The sequence below is a fragment of the Dromiciops gliroides genome, chromosome 3 (genome assembly GCF_019393635.1).
Source record: "Dromiciops gliroides isolate mDroGli1 chromosome 3, mDroGli1.pri, whole genome shotgun sequence".
In the NCBI taxonomy this organism is placed as follows: domain Eukaryota; kingdom Metazoa; phylum Chordata; class Mammalia; order Microbiotheria; family Microbiotheriidae; genus Dromiciops; species Dromiciops gliroides.
This window is the reverse complement of record NC_057863.1, coordinates 5,865,005-5,886,975: the sequence shown is the minus strand read 5'-3', so window position 1 is coordinate 5,886,975 and position 21,971 is coordinate 5,865,005.

Genomic DNA, 21,971 nt, shown 5'->3' with positions numbered 1-21,971 from the left:
TTGTGTCTGGGGCTGGATTTGGGCTTCTGGCCTACTGGGTCCAGGTATGGTGCTTTTTCCACTGTGTCACCTAGCTGACCCATGACGACATCTTTAAAATAAAGTTAAGGGGTAAGAGGAATGTACTGGAAGAAAGGGAAAGGGATAGGTGGAAGTTGGTAAAGTAGCTTACATAAAAGAAATGAGAAAAAGCTTATGGAGTGGAGGGGAAAATGGGGAAAGAGTGGGGGAGAGTGAACCTTACTCTCATCAAAATTTCCTGAAAGAGGGAATAACATACACATTTAAGTGTAATATATTTTGCCTGGAGAGAAAGTGGGAGGGGAAGGAGATAAGCAAGAGGAGAGGCAAAGGAAAGGAGGGCAGATTGGGGGAGAGGGTAGTAAAAAGCAAAACTTTTCAGGTAGCTAGGTGGTGCAGTTGATAGAGCATTGACCCTGGAGTCAAGAGGACATGAGTTCAAATCCGGCCTCAGACACTTGACACTTACTAGCTGTGTGACCCTGGGCAAGCCACTTAACCCAAATTGCCTCAAAAAAAAAAAAAAAGGAAGATAGAAAATAGAGTAAATATCAAGAGAAGAGAATAGGATGAAGGGTAATATAGTTAGCAATATTAACTGTGAAAGAAATTATGAGCAGGATGCTATCAAAAGGAAGTATGAAAAATGCAAACCATCAATGTAGAAAGAACCGATGGTATCTGAATAGAGACTGAAGTATAATTTTATTTTTCAGTTCTTCTTTCTAAAGTTATTTTGTCTATTTTCTTTCACAATTTGACTAATGTCAAGGTGTTTTACATGACTGCACATGTATGACATATTGAATTGCTTGATTTCTGAGGGAGTGTTGAGGAGGGAGGGAGGAAGAAAATTTGGAACACAATGTTTTAAAAATAATGTAAAAAAATTGGGAAAATTCTAAATAAAAAAGGAAATATAGATTAAAATCAATTGGAAACTAAACTATAAAATATAAAGAAAAAGTGGGTCAAAGAATCAATCATAGAAACAATCAATAATTTTATTAGCGTTATAATGAGACAACACACCAAAATTTATGGGATGTGCCCAAAGAAGTAGCAGGGGAAATATATGTATCTCTAAACTCTTACATCTATGAAATAGAAAAAAGAGCATATCAGTGAAATGGGAATACAAGTAAATAAAAACAAAAACAAACCGTAAAAAATGTACAAATTATATAATCCCCATCTAAAAACCAAATTGGAAATTCTGAAAATCAAAGGACAGATTAGTAAAATTGAAAGTAATAAAGCCATTGAAAGGATAAATTAAACTAGAAGCTGGTTTCATATGTATATATATATGCAATAACTTGGATAAACCATTGGTTAATTTGATTAAAAAAAGGAAAGAAGAATACCAAATTAACAATAACAAAAATGAAAAGGGTGAATGCACCACCAACAAAGAAGAAATTAAAATTAAAGCAATTATTAGGAGCTTTAGTATACCAATAAATCTTACAATCTAAATAAAATTAATAACTATTTACTACACATATACACATATATGTACACCCACATAAATATATGTATACATGTATACACATACATACATATATATGTATAAGTGTGCATAGATAGAGATACATATCATCCATTCCTATTAAATACACACACACACACACACATTACAAAGCCTAGGAATAAATGGAGCTTATCTTAAAATGACAATAGATATTAATCTTTATTTTATTTTATTTTGGGTGGGGCGGGGCAATGAGGGTTAAGTGACTTGCCCAGGGTCACACAGCTAGTGTCAAATGTCTGATGCTAGATTTGAACTTAAGTCCTCCTGAAAACAGGGCCAGTGCTTTATCCACTGCGCCACCTAGCCGCCCCCAATTTATATTAATCTTAAACTATCAACAAGTATTATCTGAAATAGAGATAATCTAGAATTCTTCCCAATGAATCTGGGACACAGCAAGGAAGACCATTACTACCACAATTATTCAACATTGTGCTAGAAATATTAGCTTTAGCAAAAAAAGAAGACAAAGAAATTCAAAGAATTATAATATGCAACAAGGAAACAAAACCATTATTCTTTGCAGGTGACATGACAGTCTAGTTAGAGAATTCTAGAAAATCAACTAAAAAGCTAAGTGAAATAACTAACAACTTTAGCAAATTTCAGAGTTCAAAAAATAGCAAAATTCCCCTTGGAGAACAAAAAGACAAGAATGTTAAGGGAATCTATGAAAAAAAATGTGAAGGAGGGTGTCCTAGTTAAACCAGATCTCTAACTGTATTAGAAAGTGGTAATTATCAAAACAATCTGATATTAAGAAATAAAGTGGTTGGTCAGTGGAATAGATTAGGTACTCAATACACTGTAGTAAATGACCATTGTAATCTAGTGTTTTATAAACCCAAATTGCTTAGCTTTTAGGACAAGGACTATTTGATGAAAACTGCTGCAAGAAACAGAAAACAGTGCGGAAGAGAATAGGTACAGATCAACATCACACCCTGTATCAAGATAAGATAAAAAAGGTTACATAGTTTACATTTAAAGGGGTATACTACAAGCAAATTAGGAGAATAAGGGATATTTACCTGTCAAATAAGTGCAGAATTTATGGTCAAATAAAATATAGAGAGCATTATGAAATTCAAAATGAATAGTTTTGATATCAAATTAAAAAAAGTTTTTTGCACAAACAAAACTAAAGCAACCAAAATTAAAAGGAAAGCAGACAAGTATCTCTGATAAAGGCTTTATTTCTCAAATATGTATAGTGACCTGAATCATATTTACAATTATACAAGTCATTTCAATTCAAGAAATCAAAGCTATTTATAGTCATATAAAAATTTTGTACATGGCTATTTATTAAAGAAATGCTAATTAAAACAATTTTGAGGTAGTAGCTCACACTTATCAGATTGGCTAATATGAAAAAAAATGAAAATCATAGATGTTGGAGGGGATATGGGAAAACTGGAACACTAATGCATTGTTGGTAGAGTTGTGAATTAATCTAACCATTACAGAGAACAATTTGGAATGATGCCCAAAGGGGTATAAAACTCTGCATACCCTTTGACTCAGCAATACTATACCTAGGTCTATATCCCAAAGAGGAAAAAAGAGAGAGAGAAAGAAGAAGCTATTTGTACAAAAAATATTTATAGCTATTCGTTTTGTGGTAGCTGGGAATTGGAAATTGAGGAATGCCTAAGTAAGTTGTGGTATGTGATTGTAATGGTGTATTATTGCTCTATAAAAATGACAAGCAGGTAGATTTCAGAAATACATGGAAATACTTACATTAACTGTTACAACATGAAGTGAGCAGAATCAGGAGAATATTGTACACAGTAACTGCAATGCTGTTTGATGAAGGACAGTAAATGACTTAACTCTTCCCAGCAATACACTGATCCAAGAAACTCTTCAAGGACTCTTGATGAAAAATACTATTTGCCTTCAGAGAAAGAACTGATGTTGTCTGATTACAAACTGAAACATACTATTTTCTCTTCCTTCCTTTCTTCCTTCTTCTCTCCCTCCTTCCTTCCTTCATTCCTTTATCTTTCTCTTTCTTTCTCTCTTTCTCTCTTTCTTTCTTTCTTTCTTTCTTTCTTTCTTTCTTTCTTTCTTTCTTTCTTTCTTTCTTTCTTTCTTTCTTTCTTTCTTTCTTTCATCTTCTTGCACAACATGACATGATTGCACTTGTGCAAACTATATTATCAGATTGCTTGCCATCTGTTTATCACCAGGAAGGCAGGGGCGGGGGGGGGGGGAGGAGGAGGAAGGGACGGAGAGATGGAGAGAATGAATTTGGAACTCAAAACATGTAATTGGGGGAAAATAAAATATTATTTAAATGTCAGGAAGCATGGGAGGCAGCATTAATGAAACTTGCTCTCACCTATAAAAAGTTAGATGTAGTTGGAAATATGTAATGAAATAAATAAAAATGTATTTTACGAAAAAAAAATTCAAGGGCCACTTTCTGTGTGAAGTCTTTCCAGATCCTTGCTGTTTACTGCTACTACTGCTCTCCCTATTCAAATATCCTGGCATATTCTGGATACTTTATTTTCAATGATCTCAACATAAGCTCTATTTCTCCCCACCCCTACTATGGAAAACTGCTTTACGACATGTCCTATGTCATATTTGTCTTTCTATCTTCAGAACCATGCCCAGTGTACATAGTAGGCAGTTAATAAATATTTACTTGATTAACTTTAGTTAAAGACAATATAGAAACATATGCAGGGGGCAGCTAGGTGGCACAGTGGATAAAGCACCAGCCCTGGATTCAGGAGTACCTGAGTTCAAATCCAGCCTCAGACACTTGACACTTACTAGCTGTGTGACCCTGGGCAAGTCACTTAACCCCCTTTGCCCTGCAAAAAAAAAAAAAAAAAAGAAAAAGAAAAGAAACATATGCAGGAAAGCTAGATCTATTGCCAGGCTCTTCATGACTACTGCATTTTTCTTCCCCCACCCTTCATTCTCCCTTCATTTACTTCTTTTGTTCTCATCCTTGAAGCGTCCTTGGCTTCCCCAGCTGGTTACAATGCACCTCCAGAGGATATTCACTCTGATGAAATGCAGGTCTTGTTTTCTTATCAAAGAAGGAGGCCTAGAAAGCAGGTATAAGCAGACTCCTTTTTGGAAGTGACATGCATTTAAGGACTTTCAAGAAGGATCAGCAGCTTAAGAACCTTCCACTCACATATAAGGAATCTACTACTGTAGGAGGCTTCCCCAGCTTCCAGTGCTGAAATCCCTGTGGCTTGGCAGGGGATGAATCAGAGCAACTGTCTGCCTGGTAAAAAATGAGTAATTAGAAGGCTGGAGGAAAATGAAGGGCGATTCATTTGTCTTAAAGGCTCAGTTTATAGACTCCTTAAAACAAAACAAAACTAGACCCATTTTCCTAATATCTCTGTTGATCATGGGGTGTGCCCCGAATATCAATGCATGTCTTTTAAAGCAGTAGTTTTTAGCTTTTTTGTGACTTCTGTACCCTTCAGGCATCTGGTGAATGCAATGGATTTCTCAGAAGAAGGGTTCAAATGAATAAAATGAAATACTTATGACATTAAAAGAAATAAATTACATTGAAATATAATATATATGCATATATATGCTTATCTTTATATCTATAAGCCTATATATCTATTTACCTATCATCTATCTATCTACAGATCAGAACTGGGGCAGCTAGGTGGCACAGTGGATAGAGCACTGGCCCTGAGGTCAGGAGCATGTGAGCTCAAATCTGACCTCAGACACTTGACACTTACTAGCTGTGGATCCCTGGGCAAGTCATTTAATCCTGACAACCTCAATCATACAGGACAATCTGTAGTCGTCTTTATGCTTATCTTGCCACTGGACCCAGATGGTGCTGGAGGAGAGAGTGAGGTCTTTGACCTTACACAGCCCTCCCTCCCTTCAATTCAATTCACAGCAAGTCATGACATTAGCTCCTGATGCCGTGGCCCTCTTTGAGAAGGAAGGACAAACAGCAATGACAACAGTGATCACAGCTGCAACAACAACCATAATCATAACTAATTTTATGAAGACCTGGTTTAGAATCCCTGGTCCAGAGGAAGAGGGTTAAACTGTTAAAAAAAATCAACCCAAATAATTATCTCCTGGGAATTGACTATCACTGTCAGAGATTATTGCAATCATGGTGCAGATAAATTAGAAAGTGGCAGCAACGCATGCGACACACATCGACTCAGGAAATCCAGGGGGTGGATTCTTGAGTATAGCAAGGACATCAAGAGTGCAGCAAGATTCGAGCCCTGGACTGCCTTGGTCTTTTGGAAGACAGGAAATGTGAGCAGGACATTCAAGTTCAGCTTTCAGGTCCCAAATAGCAAGCCTCCTAAAAGACTTGGGATTGCCTCATTACTCTCTCCCCACCCACTCCAGGACAAGGCCTTCCTTCCCCTCACCAGAGATGGCTTCTTTATTTGAAATCCTAAATTTAACCTCTGTATTGTTTGTATTATACAATTGCCTTCCATCGCCTCACTCTTCTACTTCCTTTTCCTGGTTGGGGTTTTCACAGCAAGATAATTAAGGCTGATATTTCAAAGGCTGTCTGTCAAGTGCTTGCATGTGGGGGATGGGAAATTGCTTTGATTGGCTCCGAGGTGCTGGGAAGCCTTGGAGATGGAGGTGGGGGGTCAAGCAGCTCAGAGACAATGAAAAGGCAGAATTGTACCAGGAAACATGGGCAGCAGCTGAGGCTAACCTCATCTATAGCAGCAAGGATGAGGATATGCTGGCTAACTCTAAGAGAGCCCTCAGTGCTCAGACCTCCTAACCTTGGCTTCCCTGTTTCATTAACAGCAAAGGACAGCACATAAGCCCAGCTGATGGTGAGAAACCAAAGTGGTGGCAAGAGGCCCATTGGGCTGTCTAGAGATACCCACAGTTCTTCTGAGCTGCCTTCACCTCTAATGAGGGTGAGGTCCATTCCATAATAAGGGGGCAGATTCTCCAAGGATGCTAAGGAGTAGCATAGGGCTGGGGCAGCACAGGACAGGATTTGAGTTTTTGGTCCCAAGCCAGTCCTAACTCGCCTAAAGTAGTGCTGGGACCTCTCAGAACTCTGATAGTGCTGTCTCTCAGTGGAACGAGAACATAATAGCTTAAAATCCTTGAAGTTCCTGGAACACGTCATGATGTGAAAGAGAACCTGGCTAATTCCCATCCCTGTGCTTGCACTCAGAATTTGCCGATTCCCTTTGCTTTTCTTTCCCCATGGGCCACACAATGCTTATTGACCCCAATTCTGATGTTACTTGTAATTGTCAAAGCCAAAAGAGAACAGCCCCCAAAGAGGATTTCAGAGATGAAAGGGAAGATTCACAGAAGTCCTGGTGTTTAGAGGAATTTGTGGACTGCCTTCAGGGAAAGAAGAAAGAAACTATCAAAATAGAGATTAGTCATTGTTATGCTAAGTTTTGTCTTTTTTTAAAAAACACAAACATAAGCAGTGAGGTATTGTAGTGGGTAAAGTGTTAGGCCTGGATTCAGGAAAATATGAGCTCAAATCTGGCCTTAGACACTTACTAGCTGTGTGACCTTGGGAAGTTGTTTAATACTATTTGCCTCAGCGTCCCATCTGTAAAATGAGCTGGTGAAGGAGATGGAAAATCACTCCAGTATCTCTAGAAAGAAAACTCCAAATGAGGTCACAGAGAGTCAGACATGACTGAAATGGCTGAACTACAGAAATGCAATAGAAATAGAGGAATTTACGGCCTGGGCAAGAACACTTGGGTTTCATTGGGGGGGGGGCAGGATTTTGGCTCTTTAAGTTAATGAGTGGAATCCTATTTTGAGAATGCCTTACAGTATAGTAGCTTAACAAGCTGACTAATGTATAGTCTTAGAAAGATGCCTTGGGGCCACTCCAAGGCTAAGAGATTTGTCCAACTTCACGTAGGCAACATGTTTTCAGAATTTGCAGACAGTTTTTGGACTGTTTGTTTTTTACCTTATAAGAATATGTGAGAAACAACTAATGTGAAAGGGAAGTGGGGGTGGGGGGGATGTATAGCCTTTTATCAAGTTTTTGAAAAATCACTCAACTCATATCTGGATTCTTCTACATTTCTCAGTTGATAATAAGAAGGGATTATTTTATTTGCCAAACATAGATTTTTATAATGGGAACCATCCCCTTCTATGTCTTCTTAGATAGATTAAAATTGGTTGAGCAAATACAGGTTCTTTATATTATATTTTTAAAAATATCATTCAGGGAAATGTACATCAAAGCCAAGCAATTGTGTTCCCACAGGAAACCTTGATTGATGTTTTAAAAAGTCTTTATCAATTTCAATAACATGTGGGAAAGGATGAGCTTATTCAAATGAAAATCATGTCTAAAACCAGCATCCCTGTAAGAAACATAACTAGATAAGTTCATAATTTAGAAAAAAATAGTATCATTACAATTCCTACAGAGGCTCAGTGTGGTCACAGTTAATTCAATCCACAAGGAAAAGAACTTCATTACTAATGATCTTCCACTCATAAAAGATACATAGTTACTGAACCACTTCAAAAATACAACATTTCAATTGATTTCAAGGAGCCTAAAGCTGGAAGAGATTGAGTCTCCTGCTCCAGCCTAATCTGAAGAAGTGGTTATAGCTAAGGAATCCATGAACATGGTATACACCACATTCCATCTGCAAGAGTTTAAGTGGGATTCATTTATTTTCAAAATGAGTAACATTCAAGATACAGGTTTCGTTATTTCCAAACAAGCTTTTATATCTTCACATGAGGAAGAATGCCAGTAATAGGCAACTTTCTGTTGTAGGTCATAGTTGTAATAGTCCTCTAAAGAGGGCTTTTCCCAGCAAAACCCTATAGGGTGGGTAAGAGCACACATTTCTCTGATCATTCCTATTTCCTAGATGAGAAATTAATCTCTGGAATTTTGGTGCCATCTCCGCTGCCCAACACATGTTCTTTAGGTCAAAGAGGTTAATAGACTTTGCAGTGGTGGAGGTGTCTATGTCCAAAGATCTAATGAGAACAGCTGGAACAAAATCCCATGTCTTCTGTTCTTTCCAGTACACCATAGTTTCTCTATTCTACTGCATGATTAGTGACTCAAATTCTTTAGAAAATGTCATTTGAATTCAGAGAGTTATTGATTTATCTGCATGAATTGTAAAATGTTAAAGAATTAGTTTGTGATTAAATAGATAATGATCACATCATGTTAAGCATAATAATTCAGCTCACAATGGCTCTGATTATTCAGAAGGCAATTTGGAATTTTGTATTATCTTACTTTTCTGTAGTGAGTAGGTTTATGTGTGTCAGAGGATGGAAATGACCTGTCTATTTTTAATAGGTTTATGCAGGGACATGATCATTCTCAAGAAAAGTTTTAGTGGGCCATAATGCCCATCTACAAGTATTAAAAAAGCTGTTGTGTAAAAGAGATTAGATTTCTGCTTCCATAGGAGGGTAAAACCCAGGAGCTATGAAGGGACATTTTAAAGTTAAATTTAGGCTAGTGTCAGGTCAATTTCCCTTAACAATGAGAGCAGCTAAAAACAAACAAACAAAACAAAACAAAACAAAACAACAACAACAAAAGTTGGAATGGGCATCCTCAGAATTGGTAGGTTCCTCCTCAATGAACATCTTTAAGCAGAGGCTTGACAATTCCTTCTCAGAAACACAGAAGATGGCTCTTGTTCTAAAGTGGGTTGGCCACAATGGTTTCTGAAGTTCCTTTAACTCTGAGATGTTGTGATTGTATGGTATTCCAACTGACCCTTCCAGAGCTTTCCTTTGCCACCAGCATCATAGCACCTTGCTTAATTGAAATTTAGAACACCATTCTACATTACTTTATCCAGATCCTATTTGTAAGAAGTAAAATGCTAAAGTATAAGAATACTAATGGAGAGGACATTAGTGTGTGCCTGCAAATATGAAGCTTATTGGGAACTGATTAGAAAGAAATGGGATCATGGTATATGGGTCAATGGAGATCCAAGAACCAATCAGTCACTGTCCAAGGTCACCAGGATTTTGATTCTCCCCCCAACCCCTTCATAAATAACTGTGTCTCTGGGGCCAGTTCTCTATCCTGTCACCTTGAGGTAAGGTCAAAAAGACATGGTGCACATCTCACCTCTGATCTTTATAGACTATGTGACCCTGGGAAATTACATTACCTGGGAAATTCAGGTAATGTCTCAGTGACCTTAGCCAATTTTCTCAAATACTAATCTGCACTGGTAATGGCACATACCTAATCCAGAGTTTATAGTTCAATAAAGTCATAGGATGATTAGGAACTTCCCCCCTGAAATTACAATGATTCTTTGGTAGCTGGCAAAATATGTGGGATTTTCCTAAAATGTCTTTCATGGAGTAAAATGACACAGCTCTTTCTTCTCTATAAACAAGAAAGAATGAGTATTCTTGAGTGAAGCAGATTCCTGAATGCTTGTTGGTTTCAAAAAGTGATTTTCATTTCCATTTTCTTCTTTGAGATGTGTAGCCAGTCTGCTTGTGCAGCAAGCCTGAGACTCGCTCTCATTGAGAGTGCGGCTTTACCTTTTGGAAAGGACCTGCAGCTCCATGGCTTAGTGAAGATGAACATTGGACCCATTATAGCATCTGATATTTATGCAGCCCTAACATCTCTGCCAAGTGTTTTGCATACATTCAAAAATCTTGTCACCTATCCTTTTAGGGAAATGTGGTAGATATCATTACCCCCATTTTACAGATGAAGAAGGTGAGGCTCAGAAAGTGAAATTGCTTTTCTAATAATATCTAGCAAGTGTAATAGGTAAGATTGGAACCCAGGTCTTTCAGGAGTTCAGGTTCAATATTTAGTCCTCGATACCATGTTACCTTCTTTAGGAATAGATACCATTCATATAACAAGAAGGGTTAAGCTGTCTTTTTCATTAGCTTTACAGTGTAGCAGGAGACCCACAATCATTTCATTTTCAGTGACAAACTCAGGGAGTTTAAAGAGTATACGCCTCCTTCAGAAACAATCCTTACACTCCATTTTGGGGATGACATGGATATTGCTACCTGTAATTTAATTACTGAGATAACTCCACCTGCCTATCATGTAAATAATCAAGACCAGTACAATGTATCTGATTTCTTTTTTTTTCTTTTTTTGTGGGGGAATTTATTTATTTAGAATTTTCACCAACTTATATGTAAAAAATAATTTTTTCACATTAATTTTTTAAAACTTTGTGTTCCAAATTTTCTTTCTCCCCTCTCTCCACCCTAAGAAATCAAGCAATTCAATATGTTATACACATGCAGTCATGCAAAATGTCTCCACATTACTAAGGTTGTGAAAGTAAACAGACAAAATACCTATTGAAAGAGGAACTAACAAAAATATGCTTCAATCTGTATTCAGATACCATCAGTTCTTTCTTTGTAGATGGATTGCATTTTTCATAAGTCTTTGTGATAGCATCCTACTCATCATTTCTTTCACAGTTACTATTGCTAACTGTATGACCCTCCATTCTATTCCCTCCCCTTGATATTTACTTTATTTTCTATCTTTTTTCACAATATCCCTACTCAAAGAGTGTTTTGCTTTTTACTGCCCTCTCCTCCAATATGTCTTCCCTTCCTTCACTTTTTTTCTTATTCTCTTCCACTCCCACTTTACTGCAGGGCAAGATATATTACTATACACACTTGAGTGTGTGTTATTTCCTCTTTGAGACAATTCTAATGAAAGTAAGGCTAACTAACTCCCCTGCTCCTTCCCCATCTTCCCCTCCACTCCATAAGCTTTTTCTTGTTTCTTTTATGTGAGTTATTTTACCCTATTGCACGTCTCCCTTAACCTTTCTTCCAGTGCATTCCTCTTACCCCTTAACTTTATTTTAAAGATGTCATCATGGGTCAGCCAGGTGACACAGTGGACAAAGCACTAGCCCTAGACCCAGGAGGCCTTGAGCCCAAATCCAGCCCCAGACATAAACCACCTCACCCTGCTTGCCCAACTAAAAACGGATAAACAAAAAAAATGCTTTACAGATATCATCTCTTCATATGCATTTCACACCTCTGCCCTCTGTCTAAGCATATTCCTTTCAGCTGCCCTAATACTGAGAAAGTTCTTATGAGTTAGAAGTATCATCTTCCCATGTAGAAATGTAAAGTTTAACCTTGTAAAATCCCTTATGATTTCTTTTTCCTGTTTACCTTTTTATGCTTCTCTAGGGTCTTGTATTTGAAAGTCAAATTTTCTACTCAGTTTAGGTCTTTTCATCACAAATACCTGAAAGTTCTCTTTTTCAATGAAGTACCATTTCCCCCCTGAGAGATTATACTCAGTTTGCTGGGTAGATAATTCTTGATTAGAATCCCAGTTCTTTGGGCCTCTCAAATATTGTATTCCATGCCCTCCAAAACTTTAATGTACAAGCTGTTGTTATATATTGTGTTATCCTGACTGTAGCTCCACAGTAATTGAATTATTTTTAGCAAATTGCAGTATTTTCTCCTTGACTTGGGATCTCTAGAATTTGTCTATAATATTCCTGGAAGTTTTCATTTTGGGATCTCTTTCAGGAGGTGATTGATGGATTCTTTCAATTTCTATTTTACCTTCTGCTTCTAGAATACAAGGGAAATTTTCCTTGACAATTTCTTGGAAGATGATGTCTAAGCTCTTTTTTTTTGGTCATGGTTTTCAAGTAGTCCAGTGATTTTCAAATTATCCCCCCTGGATCTATTTTCCCAGTCATCTGTTTTTCTAAGGAGATATTTCATATTTCTCTCTATTTTGGGGGGAGGGGGAGAGGGCTGGGCTTTGTGGTTTAAGTGACTTGCCCATGGTAATACATCTAGTATCAAATGTCTGAGGCTGGATTTGAACTCGGGTCCTCCTCAATCCAGGGCTGGTGCTTTATCTGCTGTACCACCTAGCTGCCCCCTGCCCTCTATTTTTTTATTCATTTGGATTTACTTTATTGTGTCTTGATTTCTAATAATGTCAATAGTTTGCTTTGACTCTGTCCTAATTCTTAAGTAATGATTTTCTTCAGAGAGTTTTTTTTGCACCTCCTTTTCCATTTGACCAATTTGACATTTCAAGCTGTTAACTTTTTTTCATGACCCTCCTACATCACTCTCATTTCGCTTTCCATTTTTTCCTCTACCTCTCTTACTTTGTCTTCAAAATCCTTTTTTGAGCACTTACATGCTCTGAAACCAATTCATATTTTTCTTGGAAGGTTTGGATGTAGGAGCTTTGATTTTGTTATTATCTTCTGAGGGTGTATTTTGATGGTCTGCTGTTTTCTCTGCCTGCTTGTCTTGTCCATTTATTTCTTGGCTTTTAACTCCTTCTTAAAGTGGGTCCCTGCTTCCAGGATGCACTATTCCAAGCTTCAGGGGGTCCCAGGTCGTATGATTTAAGAAGAGGCTTGTTCTCAGCCTGCCTGACCTGTAAGAAACCATGGGCCTGCTTGTTCTTTAACCCAGAAGCAGAAATCTGATTCTCTATGGTCCACAAGCTTGGTGTGCCTGTACTCCTCCCCCAATGTTCCTCTGTCACTCCAGTCTGCTTTCTGGACAATGTGCTCTGTCTATGCTCCCAAAGAGTCCCCCACTATTTCCCCCTGGACAATCTCTGGATCTCCCTGACTGGTCTGTGATCTGAGATTCAGAAGAAGCCACTGACGTTGAAGATTCCTAGGCTCTGGGTATGTGGCCTGCATGGGGCTGCATCTGCTCTGTATGCTGAGCTCCTCTCTCACTCTGATATAACAGACTCCTCCTGCTGAATTACTAAGCCACCTTTGACTAGAAAATTATCTGAGTCTATTCTTTTTTGGATTCTGCTGCTCCAGGAGTTGTCTTATGGCATGTTTGGTGGTTTGTGGACAGTTCTGTTGGGAGCTCTAAGAGTCATACATAGCCTTTCTCCTGCCACCTTGGCTCTGCCCCCCTCAATTTATCTGATTGATACCCTTAGATTGTTGTCCTGCTGTTTAAGGAGGGTAAGAGTCCCATAGCATGTACATTTCAAAAGCAGATGCTGAACTCTTGTGTATCTGACTCTGACTGGTCCTACACCCACTATGCCATGATGTTTCTTCTGTGCCCTAAATGGAAGGGAGGCAGCATGCTATAGCCACATCTCCTCTTCCACCAGCACCACCAGTAATAACAATAGCTAGTAGAATGAGCCCTAGATTTAGAGTCAGAAGTACTGAATTCAGGACTCCCTCCTGCTACTTATTACCTGTGCAACATTGGATCAGTCACATCTCCTTTGGGCCCCATAGTTTTTTCAACTGTAAATTTAGAGGGGTTAGATTAGATAATCTCAAACTTCTTTCTAATGCTAGCTTTATGATGTATTATCATGCAACTGAAAATCCTATTGTGCTTTTCAAAGGCCCATTTTCTCAGAACTGTGGATTTCCAATTTAAGGATTCTCTCAAGACTCATTACAATTTTGAATTGGCAAGGCCTTGATTGTGCAAAATAACAATCATAATAAATGTCTTGGTCAGTTTCACAGTCTAAGTTTCACATAAAAATTCAAGATGCTTTTTAGCCTTCTTTGTCCTATTAAAACTGTAATAGTTGGAGTTACCCAGCTCAGGATGTGCCTACCCGGGGAGTGTGTTCCCATGCAAGAGAAACTCCCAATGTTTATGCTTTTCAAGGAGACTTGGGGGAGGGAAGTGGAGATGTTGATGACAATTGAGCACAGCAGCTATTCTGACTTATGCCAGTGGACTTTTCATGGACTTTGAGAGCAGAATAACTACCTCACTGTGGGACACCAAAACAGACATTATTCTAGGAAAAGACAGAAATATGAAGAGAAGATTGAGTTGAGAATTGGGTGAGATCTGCTCACACCTTCAGGGTAACCTGTGGCATCATACAACCTGTTTGCCTATGTGGATATAACTAGCAAAGATACCTCAAATTTCTGCAATACTCCAACCCAATTGTGAGTTAATTACTTGCATCTGGCTTGACATTTATCTGAAAAAATAAAAGTAAATAATATTGATCACTTTCACAGTGTGACCCAAAACTTAGCTCAACTGATAGTAAAAGGCATTTGGAATGTGGACTTCAGTTTTCTGCCTTTGGATGGGATTGTGTCTGGGGAATGAATGGAATACAAGGTCTGTGTCCATGAGACATGTGAATAATGATTTTGATTTTTATTACCTTTGATCTAATCTGATTAAATGCTTTATAAATTAATGATTTGAATAGAGGTAAGTCAATGAAGCATACATCCAGGGACATGGTTAATGATTAGAAAGAAACTTGGCAGGAGACATTCAGCAAAGTGCCCCAGAGATCTATGCTTGGTCCAATGTTACTTTTTTTTCAAATTTATATTGTTGTTAAAGGCATACATGTCAAAATTGCCAATGATATAAAGCTGGGAGACATAATCAAGGTGGAATAAGTCAATGATAAGACCATTGGGCTGAATCTAGTAAGATGAAATTTAATAAGCCTAAATTACTTGGGGATCAAACATTAGTTTGAAAATATAAGATGATCAAGAAACAGTTTGAAAAAGATCTCGAGGTATTAGTGGTATGCAGGCTTAATGAAAGTCTACAGTATATTGTGGTAGCAACACCATTGAATGTCATCTTGAACTACAGGAAGAGAGACATCAATTCCAGGAATAAGGAGGTAATAATTACCCTAAGATAAAAAATAAAATAAAATTAATGAAGTGCTTAGAATAGGCATGTCCTGAGTTGGGTAACTACACCTGTTACAGAGATAATAGGACAAAGAACATAGCTCAATAAATGCTATTACTTTTCTGTCACACACTACACTTTGTTCTAGGTATCACTGTTTATGAAGGATGTTGATGAGCTACAGGGAGTCCAGAAGAGAGCAATGAGAGTAGAGAATGGCCCTTTCAACTCACCATATTAGGATTGCTTGAGCAATGGGGACATTGAACCTGGAGAAGAGAGAACTACAGGGAAGAGTATGAAAGACATGTTCTAGTCTTTGAAGGTCTGTCCCATGAAAGAGGAATGAGACAAGTCCTGTTTGCATGTAGAGAGCAGAATGGGAAGCAGTGCCAGGGTCTGGAAATTGGGATAAAGCAAACTTGGGCTACTAGTCTGAGAAACCAAAGCTCAGGAAAGCCAGGCTCCCCAGAAGAGCTGTCATGGCACATGAAGGCACTCTTTCCCAGGATATCCTTCAGCTGCTTGCTGGCTTGTGATTACTGGTCAAGCTTGTGCCTGGGAGACTCCTCTGGAGCTCAGGCCAGATTGAATGAGCATCAATATCATGGATGATTCTGAAACTCTAAAAATCTGATGCAATAAGAGGGAAAGGGTAAAAGGTGAGGCCAATGAACTAAAAGATTGGACTGGCATTACATTCATGTAATGGAAAATTACTACTGTAAAGATAACTGTGAATAATTCAGAAAAGGAAAAGGACACATACATATGAATTCAAAGCAAATTAAACAGAATCAGGAAAGCAAGAAATACAATGACTACAACAAGGGAAATGGGGAAACATAATAAAACTCTACTGAATTTTTGGAAATGAAAATTATTAAGCTTGTCCCTGAGGAATGAATAAAAAGTGTGTATGAACAAAACAATATGTTAAAGGCAGGGGATGAAAATACAATTAAGAAAGTAAGATAATCCATGCTCTCAAGGGGCTCTCATTCTCATAGGGAGTGAGAACACTGATAGAAGGTGATAGCTTCAGGGGAGATGGAAAAATCTGGTGATTTTTAGGGGACAGCAGCAAAATAGAAAATAATTCAGCATTTTTGCAGTCATAAAATCATGGCAGTTTCTGATGTTGAACCAAGAACTGGTTTTGAGAATTTTCTTTTCTGAGTGCAGTAGCTAGGTTTGTTGAGGATGGGGTTTGGGGGCGGGGTGTGGGTCTACAACAGCTGTAGAGGGAATTGCTAGATTGTGCTTGACAGAGGCTGCTTCCCTAGATAATAGCTGCAATGGTCAAATTGGAAGGAGGGTTGACAATGCTATTCCTGAGGGTTCTTGGACTTACCTAATCATTGGTGGCAGTTGGTTGGAAGCTGATGATTTGGGGGTGATACTGATTCCCTTCTCCACAAGGTTTGTTGTCTTGAATGTTGGTTGCAAGTAATGGACTGAAAGTAGGACCTTCATTTTGAAGGGAACTGCAATTTCCAACACTCTCTGATGACAGCTCCTTGACTCTTTTTACCTGCATCTGAGGGGAGGTGGGAGTGATCATTTGACCTGCCTGACACATCCCAGTTTCCAACGTCTCCTCAGAGTATTTTGATACTTCAGCTAAACTAGTTTATTTACCTCAATGATAATAGGTGGTCATGTTGGTAATGAAATGAAATGAGATAAGGGAAAACTTATCTCCTTTCCTTTTTTCCAGAGGTGGGACACTATGGAATATTAAATATACTGTCAGACTTCATTGATTTGTTGGTTAGCTTTACTAAACAGCTTTTCTCTTCTTTTCTTTTCTTTTCTTTTCTTTTCTTTTCTTTTCTTTTCTTTTCTTTTCTTTTCTTTTCTTTTCTTTGTTTTGCTTTGCTTTGCTTTCTCTCCTCTCCTCTCTTCTCTTTCATTTCATTTATTTATTGGTGCATTTATTTGTTGTTTGTTTATTTATTTATTGTTGTTCTTAAAAGGCATGGATCTCCGTGTAGGAAAAAAGGGGGAGGATATTTTAGGAAAAAAAGTGTAGAGTAGGAGGATGAACATGAGTACTGTGATTCTGGGTTAAACATCTCCTTGGGGGTGGGGTAGATCAAAGGCCAAGAGCATAAAGATATGGGGTTGTATAAATAGAAACCTTCAGGTCATATTATATTCTGCTCTTTATTGGCAACAAGAGAAAAAGCCAGACTGATTCTATCATGAAGGAGGCCTCCATTGTCTTAGAGATTTATTATCAGCATTAGGAATCTGATAAGACTTACACCAGAGAAATGCATTTTCCTACAGAAACAAACCTGACCTTAAATATCTCCTGTGATGTCAAGTCTTCCACATTACAGCAATTTCTTTTCTATCTCGAAATGGCATTGATTGGGTCGGAAATCTAGGAGACCTCAAAGGCTCTAACACTCCATCTGAAGTCTAAGAACCTAAAGTTGTTCCCAGCCCTAGCAGTCCTTCTTAACCTACCAATAAAGGGCTTTTCTTTTTTCAGTTTGGCCACTCAATTTGCTAACCAGTCATTACCAGTCCTGCCCACATACTGATGGCCAAGATTTTTCTCAGTCTTTCAAGGAACCAAAGCTAAGAACTTCTCTGAAAACAATGGAATAAAAACAAAGAACCACTTTTTAAAAAAATCATGCCATTGGTTCCTTTAATATTTAAAGATCCCACTGCATTTATCAAAAAGTTTTTGTGTTTGTCTATGCTGAGAAATCTTTTTTTTTTCCATTTGCACCTTAGTTAGTAACAAGAAAATTATCCTAGTTTGTTCAGAGACAATATTGATTGAAGCAAATAATGGAGAGGTGACATCTTGTTGAACAGACTGAGGAGATGACTTCATGATTACTGCAGAATGATTTTTGAAGGGAGTGAAGGATGAATTCTAATCAACAAGAAAATAGGAAATAATAACTCTGCAGGTTGTGTGTGTGTGTGTGAGTGTGTGTGTGTGTGTGTGTGAACAAATGGGAATCTGTTAGCTAAAAAAAGTTTAATAAATAGAACTTCTACCTTGAGAAGAAATATTGCTAAATGAATAGAAGGGAGCTTTTGGAGTCAGGGGGATCTGGGTTTCAGGACTGTCTTTAAGATATATTCACTATTGCATTAACAAATTATATTCCCCTTTAATGCCTCCCACACATTGTTCAAAACACTTCTATTTAACAAGCAAATAACTTATCATTAATAATGCAGGCATTTCCACTTTGAAAGTCTTCTCTACTGATAAAGTTCCCCCATGACTACCCTCCCTCCTTCAAAAAAATGTAAACAACCCCAAAACAAACCTGCCATTCTTCTCAGTTTTGTTTTTCTTTTCCCTCTTTTCATGCCTAGTTTGAAGAAGTAAAGATAGAGAAGAGATTTTTTCTAATTCATTCTCCTGTCTTTACAGTCCTTATTGGTAAGCTGGAACAAGAGGAGATTCAAAGACAAAGGAAAAGAGTACAAATGAAATGGATGTAAATCAATGTTTTGTTTTGTTTTAGCTTTATCCACATCAGTGGGCATTACTTAAGGGCAAAACTACAAAGACAAAATGAAAACCAGTTCTTGCCTTCGAGGGGTTTCCATTTGACTCCTATTATAAGGTTGTTACCCCTGGCAGGAGCAAATAGTGAATTCTGTGGCCATGAAGAGAAGTGGGGATGGGGTGGGAGGGGTAAGGGTTCTAGTCTCGTACTGCCATCTTTTTAGGGAGCTATTGCAGTGGATATGTTGACTCAGCATTATGACTGCTCCCTCCAATGGGGCATGGCACAATCCACCTAGTTGCTCTCTGTACAACTTAGGTGTATTCTCCTTTCACTTTTCCATGGGATTTCACCAGATATGCTGCATTTGTTCCTTTGAATCTTTTGATTTTGCCCTGGGCTCTCTGCACTATTGGGGAATCCCTCATTCTCACTATATGTAGACAGATATCTTCCTTCTCAGTCATAAATCACTCTGATAATTCTCTTTAAGTCAACAAACTTTTTTTTTAAGTTACTACTGTGTGCTAGGTACTGTGGTAAGCAAAAGGGACACAAAGAAAGGCAAAAACAAAACAAAACAAAAGCAATGCCCTGATTCCAGTAGCTCAAAGTCTAATTGGATAGACCATTTGCAGACAGATATGTAGAAACAAGACACCTATAGGGCAAAGTAGGGGAAAAAAAAACAAACAGCCAAATAAATGTATTACCATTTAGTGAAATTGGGAAATATTTCCTATGGAATGTGAAATTTTATTTTTAATTACCTTTTATGTTTCAAATAATGATCCATGTTCTCACCCTTTTCTCTCCCCCTCCCCTCATGGAGAAAGTAAGATGCATATTACAATTCTACATAGTTAAGCACAATAAAATTCCTCAATGGCCATGTCTAAAAACATTAATGTCTCCATCTATTCTCTGAGCCCATCACTTTTCCATCAGAAGAGGTAGGGAAGCTTTTATCATGAGTCCTCTGGAATGCTAGTTGTTCATTGTGATGATTGACAATTTTAAGCACTTCAAAGTTGATTGTCCTTACAATATTGTTATTTTATGAATTGTTCTCATGGTTCTGCTCACTTCACTTTGCATCAGTTTCTAAAGCCAACTGTGATGACAAGTTTCTCTGAAATCATCTCAGAAGGTGGGGTGTTACCAGGGATTTGAAAGATGACAGAGAGGGAAGAAATAAAGATAGAGGAGGGAGAGAATTCTAGGCATGTGGGAGGCTTTCTGAAGAGCTACACTTAGGAGATGGCATTTTGTTTAAGAAACCATAAGAGGGTCAGTATCATTGGATAACAGAGTATGAGAAGGGGTATAAGATGTAAGAAGAATGCCAAAATAAGAAGGTTTCAGGTGATGCAAGACTTTAAATTCCCAAAAGAAGATTTTATATTTGATCTGATAGGTAATAAGGAGCTGCTACAATTAATTGAAAGGGGTAGGGGAGGGGCTTGTGACATAATCAGACCTACTTTTTAGGAACATTTATTTTACAGCTGAGTGGATGATGAACTAGAGTGGGAAAAGATTTGCATCAGGGAGACCAACCTTCAGCCAACCAAAACATTCCAGATATGAGGTGAGTATTGGCAGTGACAGAGGAGTGAAGGGAGTAGATACACAAGATGTTATGAGTACAGAAATGACAAGCCTTAACAACTGGTTTAAGCTGGGGGCTAGGGAAAGGAAAAGATCAACAGTGTCAAGGACCACATGCAGGTTGTGAGCCTAGGTGACTGGTAGGATAATCATACCACTGAGAGTAATATGGAATTTGGGAAGGATTTTGTGAGGATAATTGAATTCCACTTTGGATGTGCTGACTTTAAGAAGTCTATGAGACATTCAGTTTGAGATATCTAATAGGTAATTAGAGATGCAAGACTGGAGGTTTGTACAGGACTGAGGCATAAATAAGTAGATCTGAAAATCATCAGCATAGATGAATGGATAATTGAATCCATGGAGCTTTTTAGATCACTAAGTAAAATAATATAGAAGCAGACTAGAAAATTGCCCAAGGCAGAGCCTTTGGCAATATTGACATTTAGGGTTTAACCTGTGTGAAGATCTGGCCAAGAAGACTGAGCATGAGTTACACAGGTAGGAGGAGAATCAGGTGAGATCATTGACATTAAAAAAAAAAAAACGAGAGAGAAAAGAGTAGTAAGGGGAAGAGGGTAATTGGTCATATCAACAGCTGCTGGAGCTCTTGTCCAATTTTTTTTGGGGGATACATATAAACACATACATACATGTATGCATACATCCACACAACCATGCATAGATATACACACATACACACATTACACCCCCCCCCCCCTCCGCCACTTGCCAGCATATTCAAGCCATACTGCCTTTGGTAGTCATCTCCATTTTTGTAGACAAAAGTTGACAATTATCTGGGATTATAGGTGTGTATTATTTAGGAAATAGTTGAATGAACACTAGCAATATTCCAGAAATATATAATTCAATCTCTCCCTTATTCCAGGATGGGCAGCTAGGTGATACAGTGGATAGAGTATGGTGCCTGGAGTCAGGAAAACTTCTTCATGAGTTCAAATCTGACTTCAGATGCTGTCTAGCTATGTGACACTGGGCAAGTCACCTATGATGGCCTTCGTTTCCTTATCTATAAAATGAGCTGGAGAAACAAATGTTAAACCATTTCAGTATCTTTTACAAGAAAACTTCAAATTGGGTCATGAAGAATCAGACATGAATGAAAAATGGCTGGCTTTCTTCCAGGGATGCCAGTGCATACCATAGGCTATAACTTTCCAGTGATAGGGGATGGTAGATAATGACATGCTAGGATAGGCAAAACTTGGAGTTTGGAGAGAGTAAATAGAAATGGGTTAGAAAAAAATTTCTCCCTGCCACTCCCACCTCCTCCAAGAACTCTCTGCAAACTGCTGTCACTGCACTAATATCAAGGACTTTGGAATTGCAAGGAAAGAGATATTTTCAAGAGGTTTTTAAATCACCTAGATTTGAAGGTGCATTTTTAACAGCCAAAAGGAAATTGTCTTGATGTCATATTGCATCTTTTACTTGTAAAACTAAGACCCTGGGAAAGTTTACACATAATCATGGATGACAGTGGTCCACAAAATATGACTCTCATGCCTCATCATGGCATAGGGATGGCCTGACCACTTTTTAATGATCTTCTCAAGTGCTGGCTCTCCAAAGAGCTTTGCCAGTTCTTACAG